We start from the raw sequence: 12,248 nt of genomic DNA, 5'->3' as shown, positions 1-12,248 counted from the left end.
CAGGGTCAAAGTTTATATTTACTGTGGATCAATCTTTCAGAGGAAAGGGAGTTGACTATTAAAATACCAAAATGAGTTCATCTGAACTCATGAAAAATTTGCAATAATTTATATGAGATTTCAAATACATGGGGAAGAATTGGTCTAGTACTTGAGATCCTAGTAATATAATTTTCTAGCATATCTCTTTCTTTAATCATAAACAAGCTTTTAACATATCTTATTCATCTCTGTGAAAAGAAGCAGACCAATTAAACTAAAGCAGCTATAGCTCAGCGCATGGCTCATTGCAAGCATTCAACCTATATGTGTTCAGTGGCCATAGGCAGTGATGTTCACCACAGATTTCTGTTTCTCTTTTTATGTTTCAAATCTAGGTGTCCCATTACTGGCCATGGAAGTAACTTTGTGATATTAAGAGTAAATTTTCCTTGACTTGAGCCTGTAACTGTTCTTTGAAGTGGAAACTAATTGAACGATTCATTTTGGTATTTTTTTTGAATCATGAAAATGCTGCAAAAGGGATATTTGACTGCTATATAATTTTGCTAGAAATATAAAGAGAAAAAGTATTTGCTTGGATTGTATGTCCTATTAAAATTAAGTAAATGCAGAAAATACATAAATACATCCTCATTGGGGTGGAATGTCAGGGAAGAGAATGAAATGTGTGTATATTATTCTCATTGTTCAGCACAGCTGAGAATAGGGCACTGGTGCTATTAAGTTTTAATATTTCTCCTTTCACATCAGAACACTCATATATATGATTTTTTAAAGATTCAGTGGGGAAACTGTATGTACTTTAATATTAATTGCTACTAAATTTATAGTATTTCATATGAACCATTTAAAAATTAGGAACTTTGCTTTTGTGTTTATCCTTCACATAACTGTTGGGAGGCTCTCTTACCAGTAGCATTTTCGTTATATTCTTCTCTTGCTCAAAAACCTGCAGAGAGAATGCCTATAGCTTTAGGGTTATAAGTGGGAGCTGTAGAGACAGAAGTTCTGGGTCTGAGTCTCTACTTTTTGCTAGCTGTGTGGCTTTGGGAATGCCATTTATTTCCTCTGAGGCACAGTTTCTTTATAAACAAAGTGGGGAAATATATTAAAACCGATAATATTGTTGTGAGGGATATATGAGACAATGTTTAAAGCTCTTCGCACAGCACCTGGCCTGAGGTAAGCCCTAGTATGTACCAGGTATTTAAGGACTATTGATTTAATTAATTGATAGATATCTAATACTTAGAAGGTAACATGCAGATCCTTCAGCCTCCCATTCAAGAACTGGCTCCCCGGGACACCTGGGTGTCTCAGTGGTTGAGCATCTGCCTTTGGCTCAGGTAGTGATCCCGGGGTCTTGGGATCGAGTCCCTCATCAGGCTCCTCGCAGGGAGCCTACTTCTCCCTCTGCCTATGTCTCTGCCTCTCTCTGTGTCTCTCCTGAATGAATAAATAAATAAAATTAAAAAAAAATCTGGCTCCTGTATTTATCCTACGCACCGACACTCTTAGTTTGTTATGGCCCAGTTAGGGTAGGTCCCTTTGTTTTGGCTGGACTGATTTCCTTTCTGTCCTTATACTCTACTCAGCTTCTCAGTTCTGGGCTTGCACTATTTTCGTTACCCCAGAGCAAGTGCCCTTCACTCTTGAGTGCCACGAGATTTCAATTACTGTTATAATCTTGCACAAAACTCACCTTTTCCAGGAAATTGCTTAATTAACCCTATTTGACTTAGGTCTCACCATTATTCTGATTCATCTCAGCACTCACGTAATCAGTCTGCATAATCCTCTGCACCTGCAGGCACACAGTTTGGCCTCATTCTCCAGTCATTTTATGTGGATTTCGCCCCTTCCTCCAGCTAGTTTCAAAGCTCTTTGGTGACAGCGAGGAATGTAGTTCCTGCTTTGTTTGCAACAACACCCTTTCCCCTACTACCCTTGGCCTCCAGTCTCAAGAACATGGTTGCAAATTTGGCCGAATAAATGAATCAATGGTATTTAATGAAATCGCATTTTGCAGCTATGAAAAGCAAAACATCTAGTGGATGCAATTTCATGCTTATGATCTAAAGCAGCCAACTGGGCCTTCTGACAATGAACAGATATTTGGGATTATTTTTATATTTTCTACAATGAGGATGAAAGAGGACACACCACTATGTGACTGCAGGGACAGTGGTTAGCCTAGCATATTACATCACAAAAAGTTCTACTGGCACAGAATGAGTGTACAATTTAAAACAATGATATAGCCGTGTGACCTTGAGCATGTCAGTTAACCTCTCGGGTGCTTCATTTCCCCACCTGTAAAATATACGAGGGGTTGGATTATATCATCTCTGCCTGATCTCAGTTCTATCATTTCAGGTTTTTTGATCACATGTTTCAGGCTGCGTTGGTATTGTGGCAGTGTGTATATGATGTGAATACTTTCTAGGTGATATCTCAGCAGTCATCAACTGATGCCCTTTGAGAATGCCCAAGTGTATCTTAAATATATGTAGCTTTTGTCTTGGGCGGATGACATTTGTGATCTATTGACTTAGAGACTAGATGGTTCCAGGGCTAGGAAAAACAAGATTAAGTATTTTCTAGCAGGCTAAGAATGATGAGGGAAAGAGAACTAGAAGAGGTTTTAGTTCAAGAATAGATTGAAGCTTAGGGAAAACAGGGTCAGCATTTTTTACCAACAAGCAGATGTAAGGATCTTTCCCCATTCTCTCTCTCCTCTTCATTCACTATACCCCAGAGAACCACCATCCCCAAAGAAAAATTTATCATGCAGTAGAATTCGTGATTCAAAGTCATCATAAAAATTGCTATTTTTAAGGACAGAGATTTTTTAAAAGATTTTATTTATATATTCATGAGAGACACAGAGGCAGAGAAACAGGCAGACGGAGAAGCAGGCTCCCTGCAGGGAGCCTGTTGCAGGACTCAATCCCAGGACTCTGGGATCACCACCTGAGCTGAAGGCAGATGCTCAACCACTGAGCCACTCAGGCATCCTGAAATTTTTTTTTAAAAGCATTTAAAAATTTTATTAACATACAAAAAGAAGAAAGATATGTGTTTATCCCAACTAATATGAATCACTTGCGAACCTGCCAGCGCCCTAGGTTAATGAGATTAAAGAACTGAAAGAGACATATGAGAAATTTATTCCCAACACCAACCCAGAATTAAAAGATAGGCAATATCGATCTGTCCAGTTTCATAAACACATTTGTTTCTAATGACTGAGAATTACTTATTCGAAAACATTATCTTTCTACCATGCCTTTTTTTTAGAAAGCAAGAGATCTATGCAATTACAAGATTATGCTCTTCATGAAAATAGATATCATTTCAATGAATAATGAATATATGGAGAAAATATAGAGTATAAGAGAAAATCTTCCATAATGAGAACCAGTTTTTGAGGAAATAGAGTTTTGTCAGGTAACAATAACCTAACATGGCCTTTCAGAGCTTGGCCCTTTATGTAGCACACTCAGCATATAGTTCTTCAAGCAAAGATATGAACTATCTGAAATGGATTACACTTATGTATCCTTCACACATAAAAAACTACAGAGACATGTTGTGCCCACATGACTTGACAAATGGAACCCAAAGGAAACCGAGAAGCAACCTGAGGAATTTGTCCAAGGGTGTTTTGTGACATAAAAGGGGCTGCATAAGCCTTCTACCAAAAGACTGAGAGAAAATGAACAAGTCACTATGAGGTCAAGAGTATGTATAGTGAGAGTGAAGCTGGAAGGTAAAAGGCTGCTGGAAACTTGAGGGATAGAAGTCAGAGAATACGGTACTGGAGGTAAGGATTCCTGAGGTAGAGCAGTTCTGGTGATGGCAAGGTCAAGAGGGACTTTCGTGGCTGTGAGTGGGTGGAGTGAAATGAAGATGAATGTCACAAGTGTTGAAATTAAGGCCTATAAATGCAGGATATTGAGTGAACTGATTGTCCATAGGGATCTTTACTGACTGGATGAATAATGAGTAGCTATTCTGTGGAATGTATTGTGGAGATATAGCCATAAATGAGGAAAGCACAGTTCCTGACCTCATAGAACTTCTATTCTAGTAGAGAAGATAGTTCATTTTTTAAAATATTTTTAAAATTTATTCATGAGAGACACAGAGACAGAGGCAGAGACATAGGGAAGAGAGAGAGAGAAGTGGGCTCCCTGCGGGGAGCCCAATGCGGCACACAATCCCAGGACCCCGGGATCAGACCCTGAGCCAAAGACAGATGCTCAACCACTGAGCCACTGAGGTGCCCTGATAAGATAGACAGTTTAAACAAATAATTACAATAAAGTATAATGAGTGATACTTTTCAGAAGTGGAAAAAATACATTTAGGCCAGGGGAGTCTGTCCTCTCTGGTTGCTAATGATAATGGAATTATCTTTAGGAAGCCTTCTATTTCTCTTTTTCTATCATTTTTTGAGAAAAAAAAACCTTCAGTTTAAAGGTGAAAATAAAATAGACTCAAAGAAGTCAGTTGATTTGTCCAATGTCATACAGCTAGTGAGCGATAGAGCTAGGATTCAAAACCAGATCTGCCATTGCTGTAGTTCTGCATTGGCTATGTGAGGTGACTACAGCCTGTCCTTCTGTCTGATTACAACAGAAAAATATGGAAAAATACAAAAACTGCTATTTGATGACTCTAAAAAGTTAACAGAAGCAGTAAGGTAATGGAAAGGAGTCAAAATGTGGAGGCATGACCTGCGTGGGGGTGAGTTTCTACTTCCCCACCATGTATTGCTTTGTGTGTAGAATGAGTGCCAGTCACATAGTGGTGTGGTGGTGTTGGAAACTAAAACTCTGATAGAGGGATCCCTGGGTGGCGCAGCGGTTTAGCGCCTGCCTTTGGCCCAGGGCGCGATCCTGGAGACCCAGGATCGAATCCCACGTCGGGCTTCCGGTGCATGGAGCCTGCTTCTCCCTCTGCCTGTGTCTCTGTCTCTCTCTCTCTCTCTCTCTGTGTGACTATCATAAAAATAAAATAAAATAAAATAAAAATAAAATAAAAAAACTCTGATAGAAAGCTTATGAACTTTGTGGCCCAAAAAGCAAAGGATAAGAGTATCATGAGGCTGGCTAGTGTGGGAGGAATAACAGTGGTGGGGAAAGCTGGAGAAGGGGTCCCTTAACTCTGAATAAGTCTCAGCCAGACTCCTGAGCTATGCATGGATAGGGTGGACCCTAATGAGTGGGGCCAAGGCTTTGAGTATTGGAGTGAGATTAGAATCATCCATACAAGTCTCACATCAACCCTGAACAATACCTGCATGGAGACAAGTCCAAATAAGCAGAGCAAATTCCTAAAGAAATAAAATAAGATTTAATATGTGACTTTATTGAGGTATACTTTACGTACGTACAATTAATCTGTTTTAAGTTTATAATTCAATGATTTTTAAAGGAAATTAAGGACCATTTCCATCACCCCAGCAAGATTTCTTGTTTCTGTTTATAGTTCATCTCTGTTCTCAACTCCAGCCCCTGGAAACCACTAATCTGTTTTTTGTCTCTGTAGATTTGTATTTTCAAGACATTTCATATAAATGGAATCATATAATATGTGGTATTTTGCATCTGGCTTTTCTCACTTAGCATAAGGTTTTTGATGTCCATCAATATTATAGCATATATAAGTATTTTGTTCTTTTTTTAAGGATGAAAAATATTCATTGTATGGCTATTCCACATTCCAAACTAAGATTTGACCTGCCACCCATGTAAGGCAAGACAGAATTTATAATCCAAACCTAACAGGATGACTACCTGATAAAATAAAAAAATTCAGCCTTCTCCAAAAACTCCAGAAGTTTCAGAACCTTGAGTCTAAACAACCTAATAGTCAAAATATCTGAGAGACTATGTATACCAGACATATTAAGAGCCTGGAAAATATGACCAATCCTCAAAGGAAAAGACAATCAGCAGATGTGTACCTTGAGAAAACCCAGATGTTGGAATTATCAGACAAAGTATTTAAAACATCCATTTTACCTATGATCCATGAAGTTGAGGAAAAAACACTTGAAATGAATGGATAGATATTCTCAGCAGAGAAATAAAAAGTATATTAAAAAGAACCATATGGAAAATTTAGAACTAAAAACTACATTTGAAATGAAAAAATTACCATCTGGAGTCAAGAGTAGACTAGAGATGACAGAGGATTGATCCAGTAACTAGAAAATAGGTCAATAAAAGAAATACTGTATGATTTTATTTATTATTTTAAAGATTTTATTTATTCCAGAGAGAGAGAGAGAGAGAGCGAGAGTGAGTAGGGGGAAGAGCAGAGGGAGAGGGACAAGCCAACTGTGCACAGAGCACAGAGCCTGAAGCAGCCCAAGGCAGGGCCTGATCCCAAGATCCCAAGATCACCAGCTGAGCCAAAACCAAGAGATGGATGCTTAACTGACTGAGCGACCCAGGTGCCCATGTTTTCATTTATATGTCAAATCTAAAAAAGCCACATTCAGAACCAGAGAGTAGAATAGTGGTTACTAGGCACTGAAGGATGGGGAAGATGGGGAAAGGTTGATCAGAGGGCACAAATTTTCCATCATAAGATGAATAAGTTCTGGGGATCAATTCTATACTATGGAGACTGTAGTTTTTTTTTTTAATTTTTTTTTATTTTTTTATTTTATTTTATTTTTTTTGAGACTGTAGTTAATAAGACTATATTGTATACTTGAAATTTGCTAAGAGAGTAGATCTTAAGTGTTTCTGCCACTAAAAAAAAAAAGAAGAAGATAACCATGTGAACTGATGGATGTGTTAGTCTGACTATAGTTATCAATGTGTGTAACATCATCATATTACGTGCCTTGAATATTTAAGCTTTTTGTTTGCCAGTTATACCTTAGTAACACTGGAAAGAAAATAAGTCAATAAATGTTATCCAATCTGAAGAATACCAAAACAGAGATTTGAAAATTGAACAAAATGAACAGGATTTCAGGGGCTTGAGACAATATCAAAAAGCCTGACATTGATATCATTAGAATTCCAAAAAGAGAGGAGAAATGGGTGCAGAAAAAATATATTTTAAGGAATATTAGATGAAAACTTCTTACATTTGGTGAAACACAAATGTACAGATTCAAGAAGCTTAGTTAACCCAAACAGAATAACTCAGAGAAAAACATGCTTGGCTATACCATAATCAAACTAATGAAAATCAAAGATAATTTTTCCTTTTATTTAAATTCAGTTTGCCAACATATAGTATAGCACTCAGTGCTCATCACATCAATGATAAATTTTTAAAAATCTTTAAAGCAGCCAAGAAAAACGTCATGCATTTGTATACATGGGAACAATGATTCGAACATTTCTGGATTTGTCATCAGAAACCATGGAGGCCAGAAGACAGTGGGACATCTTTAAAGTGCTGAAAACAAAGACATTCTCAGAAAAAGGAAAACTAAGAGACTCTGTCAACAGCAGACATATTCTACAAGAAATGTTAAACTGAGTTCTTCAGGATGAAGGAAATGTGCACGAGGGAAAATCTTCATTTCAAGAATGAAGGAAGAGCATCAAAGATGGTGAATAGATGGATAAATATAAAAGATAATTCTCCTCTTAAGTTCTTTAAAATATGTACTGCTATTGAAATCAAAGGTGTAACATTGGCTGGTGGAATTTCCAATGTAAATAGATATCATACATATGAAAAATATAAAGCAGTAAAGGGACCAATATGGCTACGTGGTTTCTGTATTTGGTTTAAAGTGGTAAAATACTAACTCTAAATAGATTGTGAAAGTTAAGTGTATATATTATAATTGCTACTGAAATTACTAAAAATATAATTCAAAGAACAACTGCAAAAATAGCCAATATAGTAATTAAAAGTGAATAGTCAAAAAATATCCAGCTAATCCAAAAGAAATCAGGAAGAGGGTTAGAGAAGAAAAAAAAAGTGGGCAAGCAATAACAAATAATGTCATAGCTAAATCAAATCATACCAACAATTACACCGAATGTTAAAAATCCAAGCACACACCGATTAAAAGGCTGAAACCGAAGTTAGATAATAAAAAAAAAAACAAGATCTAATTACATACTGTCTGTAAGAAATACACTTTAAATATAAAGGCATATATAGGTTAAAAGTAAAATGAGGGTGCCATCTCGCTGTGAGACAGCAGCAGCTGGAGCCACATGGTCTTGTGCTGGGGACCCAGCCAAGACTTGGCGATAGAGCCTCACAGCTGTTCTTCTGGCCCTGCACTTTCAATGGAGGTCCTGTATTGGTAATTGCTGGAGGAGATTTTTTTTTTTAAAGATTTTATTTATTTATTCATGATAGACACAGAGAGAGAGAGGCAGAGACACAGGCAGAGGGAGAAGCAGGCTCCATGCACCGGGAGCCTGACGTGGGATTCGATCCTGTGTCTCCAGGATCGTGCCCCGGGCCAAAGGCAGGCGCCAAACCGCTGCGCCACCCAGGGATCCCTGGAGGAGATTTTTCAGTTGTTGCTTCTGACTCTTGATTGAGTGAAGGGTTTTAATTCACACTGGGGACAGCCCCAAGTGATACAAACTCACAGGCCAAACAGTCACTGGATACTGGATACAGTGTTTTTCATGGAGACTGTCTTACCCTGACAAAGATTATTGAAGCAAGACTAAAGATGTATAAGCATTCTAATAACCAGACCATGACTATGGGGGCGATTGCTGCAATGCTGTCTACAATCCTCTATTCAAGGCACTTTTTTTTCCATACTATGTTTACATCACTGGGGGAATGGATGAAGAAGGGAAAGGAGGTATGGACAACTTTGACCCGGTTGGGTCCTACCGGAGAGATTCTTTCAAGGCTGGAGGCTCACCTAGTGCCATGCTACAGCCCCAGCTTGATCACCAAGTTGGTTTTAAGAACATGCAGAATATGGATCACATCCTGCTGTCCTTGGACAGGGTCATGCATCTTGTGAAAGATGCCTTCATTTCTGTGGTGGAGAGGGACAGTTTCACTGGAGCTGCACTCAGATTTTCATCATGACTCAGGAGGGCACCAGGGAGGAGACAGTTCCCTTGAGGAAGGATCGATTTGTGTGTTGTTGTCATTAATCACTTCAAAACTGGTTAATTTTGTATCTTGAACTATTGGACTCATTTCTTTTATTCAAAAGTAAAGCCTGAAGTAATAAAGAAAGTAAAGTGATGGAAAAAAAGATACAATGCAAATGATAATTGAGAGAATGCTGTGGTGGCTGTATTAATGTCAGAAAAAGTAAACTGCAGAGCAATAAATATTACCAGGAATAAAGAAGGAATTAGGCATGAAAGAATCAGTTCATCAAGAAGATGTAACAATCCTAGATACATATGCAGCTAACAACAGATCTTGAAAATATACCTGATAGAAAGTAATACAAATGAAACGGGAAGTAGACAAATCCACAAATGTATATGATGACTTCAATACAGGTATTTCAGTAATTGATAGAAATGTTAGAAAGGAAAGGAATATGAATATATAAAGCCTAAACAACACTGTCACCAACTTGAATTGATGTTCTTATCAAGTGCACATGGGACATATTCTGAATCATAAACAAACCTTAAAATTGTTAAAGAATTAAAGAATAGAAGACATACAGGTATGTTTGCTGACCATATGATATTAAACTAGATAGTGATAACAAAGACATAAAATATCTGGAAACTCCTCAAATACTTGGAAAACTTTACATAATAACCAATGAATTAAAGGGAAAGACCCAACAGAAATTAGAACATATTTTGACCTAAATTAATTTTTTAAAAGATTTTATTTATTTATTTATGAGAGACACACAGGGAGAGGCAGAGACACAGGCAGAGGGAGAAGAAAGCAGGACTATAGGAGCCCTATAGGGAGCCTGATGCAGGACTTAATCCCAGGACTCTGGGATCATGCCCTGACCCAAAGGCAGATGCTCAACCTCTGAGCCACTCAGGTGTCCCAGCCTAAATTAAATTTAAATTGTAACATTTGTGCAATTCATCTAATGTAGTTGTTCAAGGGAAGTATGCAGCACTAAATGCATCTTTTAGAAAAGAAAAAAAAAGGTTTCCCAGTAAGGATCTAGGCATCCACCTTTCAGAAATTGGTAAAGCAAATTAAATTCAAAGAAAACAGAAAGAAGGAAATGGTAAAGATAAGAGGAGAAATCAATGAAAGTGAAAACAAAAACAATAGAGAAAATCAATGAAACTAAAAGCTGTATCTTTGAAAATTTCAGTAACTGATGAATCTGTAGCAACACTAACAAAAAATCGAGTGAAGACAGATTGCCAACATCAAGAATGAAAGAGAGGATATTGCTATAGAACATACAGGCATAAAAGGATATTAACGGAATAGTAAAGACAATTATAAATTATAAATTTATAAATTATAAATCTAAAACTTTAATTGAACCAACTCTTAAAAGACACAAACTACTAATGTTCACTCAAGAGAAAATAAGTAACTAGATAGTCCTATATCTATTAAAGAATTTGAATTCATAGTTAAACTTGCAAAAATAAGACTCTAGGTCCAGATGGCTCCACTGGAGGATCCTATCAATCATTTAAGAAAGGACTGGTGCTAAATCTATAAAATCTCTTACAGGAAAAACATGTCAATGTCACCCTGATATCGAATCAGAAAAAAAAATTTAAAAATTAGAAGTCCAGGGTCCATCACATAGTTGCAAAACCCTAAACAAAATATTAGCAAATAAAAATCAACAATATATGAAAATGATAATACATCAGATGCAAATAAAATTTATCTCAGGATTATAGGGATGATTTGTCACTGAAAATCAATAAATTTAATTCACCATAATAACAGATTAAAGAAGAAAAAATATACAATCATATCAAAAAAGGTAGGAAGAAGAATTTGACAAAATTCAACATCAATTCATGATTTTAATAATTATCCACAAACAAGGAATCAGAGGGAAATTTACTCAACCTAATAAGGAGACTTTATTTACAAAACAAAACAAAACAAAACACCTAGAAACAAAACAAGGAAACCATTTCTCAAGTAATCACATACTCAATGGCGTGAAACTGAATATTTTTTACTTAAGATGTGGAATCAGGGAATAGTGTCCACTTGAAAATCTTATTTAACTTTATACTTGATGTTCTTTTGAGTGAAAGGAGGCAAGAAAAAGAAATAAAATATATACAAATATATACAAATAAAATATATACAAATATACAAATAAAATATATACAAAATATAAAATATATACAAATATATACAAATTGGAAAGGAAGAATGAAAATCTGCCTTTATCCATGGATGCCATGATTTTCTAAATAGAAAATACACCAAGAAATCTACAAACAAGGTCAATATACAAAAGTAAGTTATATTTCCAAATGCTGATAGTGAACAATGGGAAGACAAAATTTAAGAGTCAATGCCATTTCTAACAGTACACACAGAATAAAATATACATAAATTTAACAAAATATGCTTATCTATTTGCTGAAAATTCCTGAACATGGATGAAAAGATTCAATATTGTTACATTTCAGTTCTCTCCAAACTGATCTATAGATTCAGTTCAATCACAGTAAAATCATAGCAGGATATTTGTAGATATAGAAAAGCTGTTTCAAAAATACTCTGTAGAAATGCAGAGGACCTTAAATAGAAAAAACAACTTTGAAAAAGCAGGAAAAGTTGGAGGACTCATGAGAGCTGATTTCAAGACTTATTCTAAAGCTGCAGTAATTAAGACATGATGGTATTGGTGAAAGGATAAACACACAGATTATTGGCACAGAATCTAAAGTACAGAAATAGACCTACAAAGATATGGAAGGCTGATTTTTTTGGTTATGTCTACTTTATTTCTTTGTTATTTCATACGTTTTAAATACTATTTTCATTGTGGTAAAAATGCATAATGTAAAATTTACCATCTTAACCATGTCTAAGTATATAGTTCAGTAGAGTTAGGTATATTCATATTGTTGTGCCGCTAATCACCATTACTTTTTCACCTTGCCGAACTAAAACTCTACACCCATTAAATAACTGCTGATTTTCTTCTCACTCCAGCCCCTGGAAACCACTCTTTTACTTCCTGTTTATATGAATCTGGCTACTCTAGAGACCTCATATAAGTGAAATCCTACAGTACATGTCTTTTTGTGACTGCCTGCCTTATTCTGTGTAGCATAATGTCCTCACGA

At 36.3% G+C, this 12,248-nt stretch overlaps 1 pseudogene; it reads left to right on the top strand.

Moving 5' to 3' along the window:
* The first annotated feature begins 4,740 nt into the window (after nucleotides 1-4,740).
* Nucleotides 4,741-9,125, top strand: LOC140628445 (proteasome subunit beta type-1 pseudogene; annotated as a pseudogene).
* The last annotated feature ends 3,123 nt before the right edge of the window (nucleotides 9,126-12,248 follow it).

The sequence above is a fragment of the Canis lupus genome, chromosome X (assembly GCF_048164855.1).
Source record: "Canis lupus baileyi chromosome X, mCanLup2.hap1, whole genome shotgun sequence".
Taxonomy (NCBI): Eukaryota; Metazoa; Chordata; class Mammalia; order Carnivora; family Canidae; genus Canis; species Canis lupus.
Note: the sequence above shows the minus strand (reverse complement) of the source record. Positions and strands in the feature narration are given on the sequence as shown.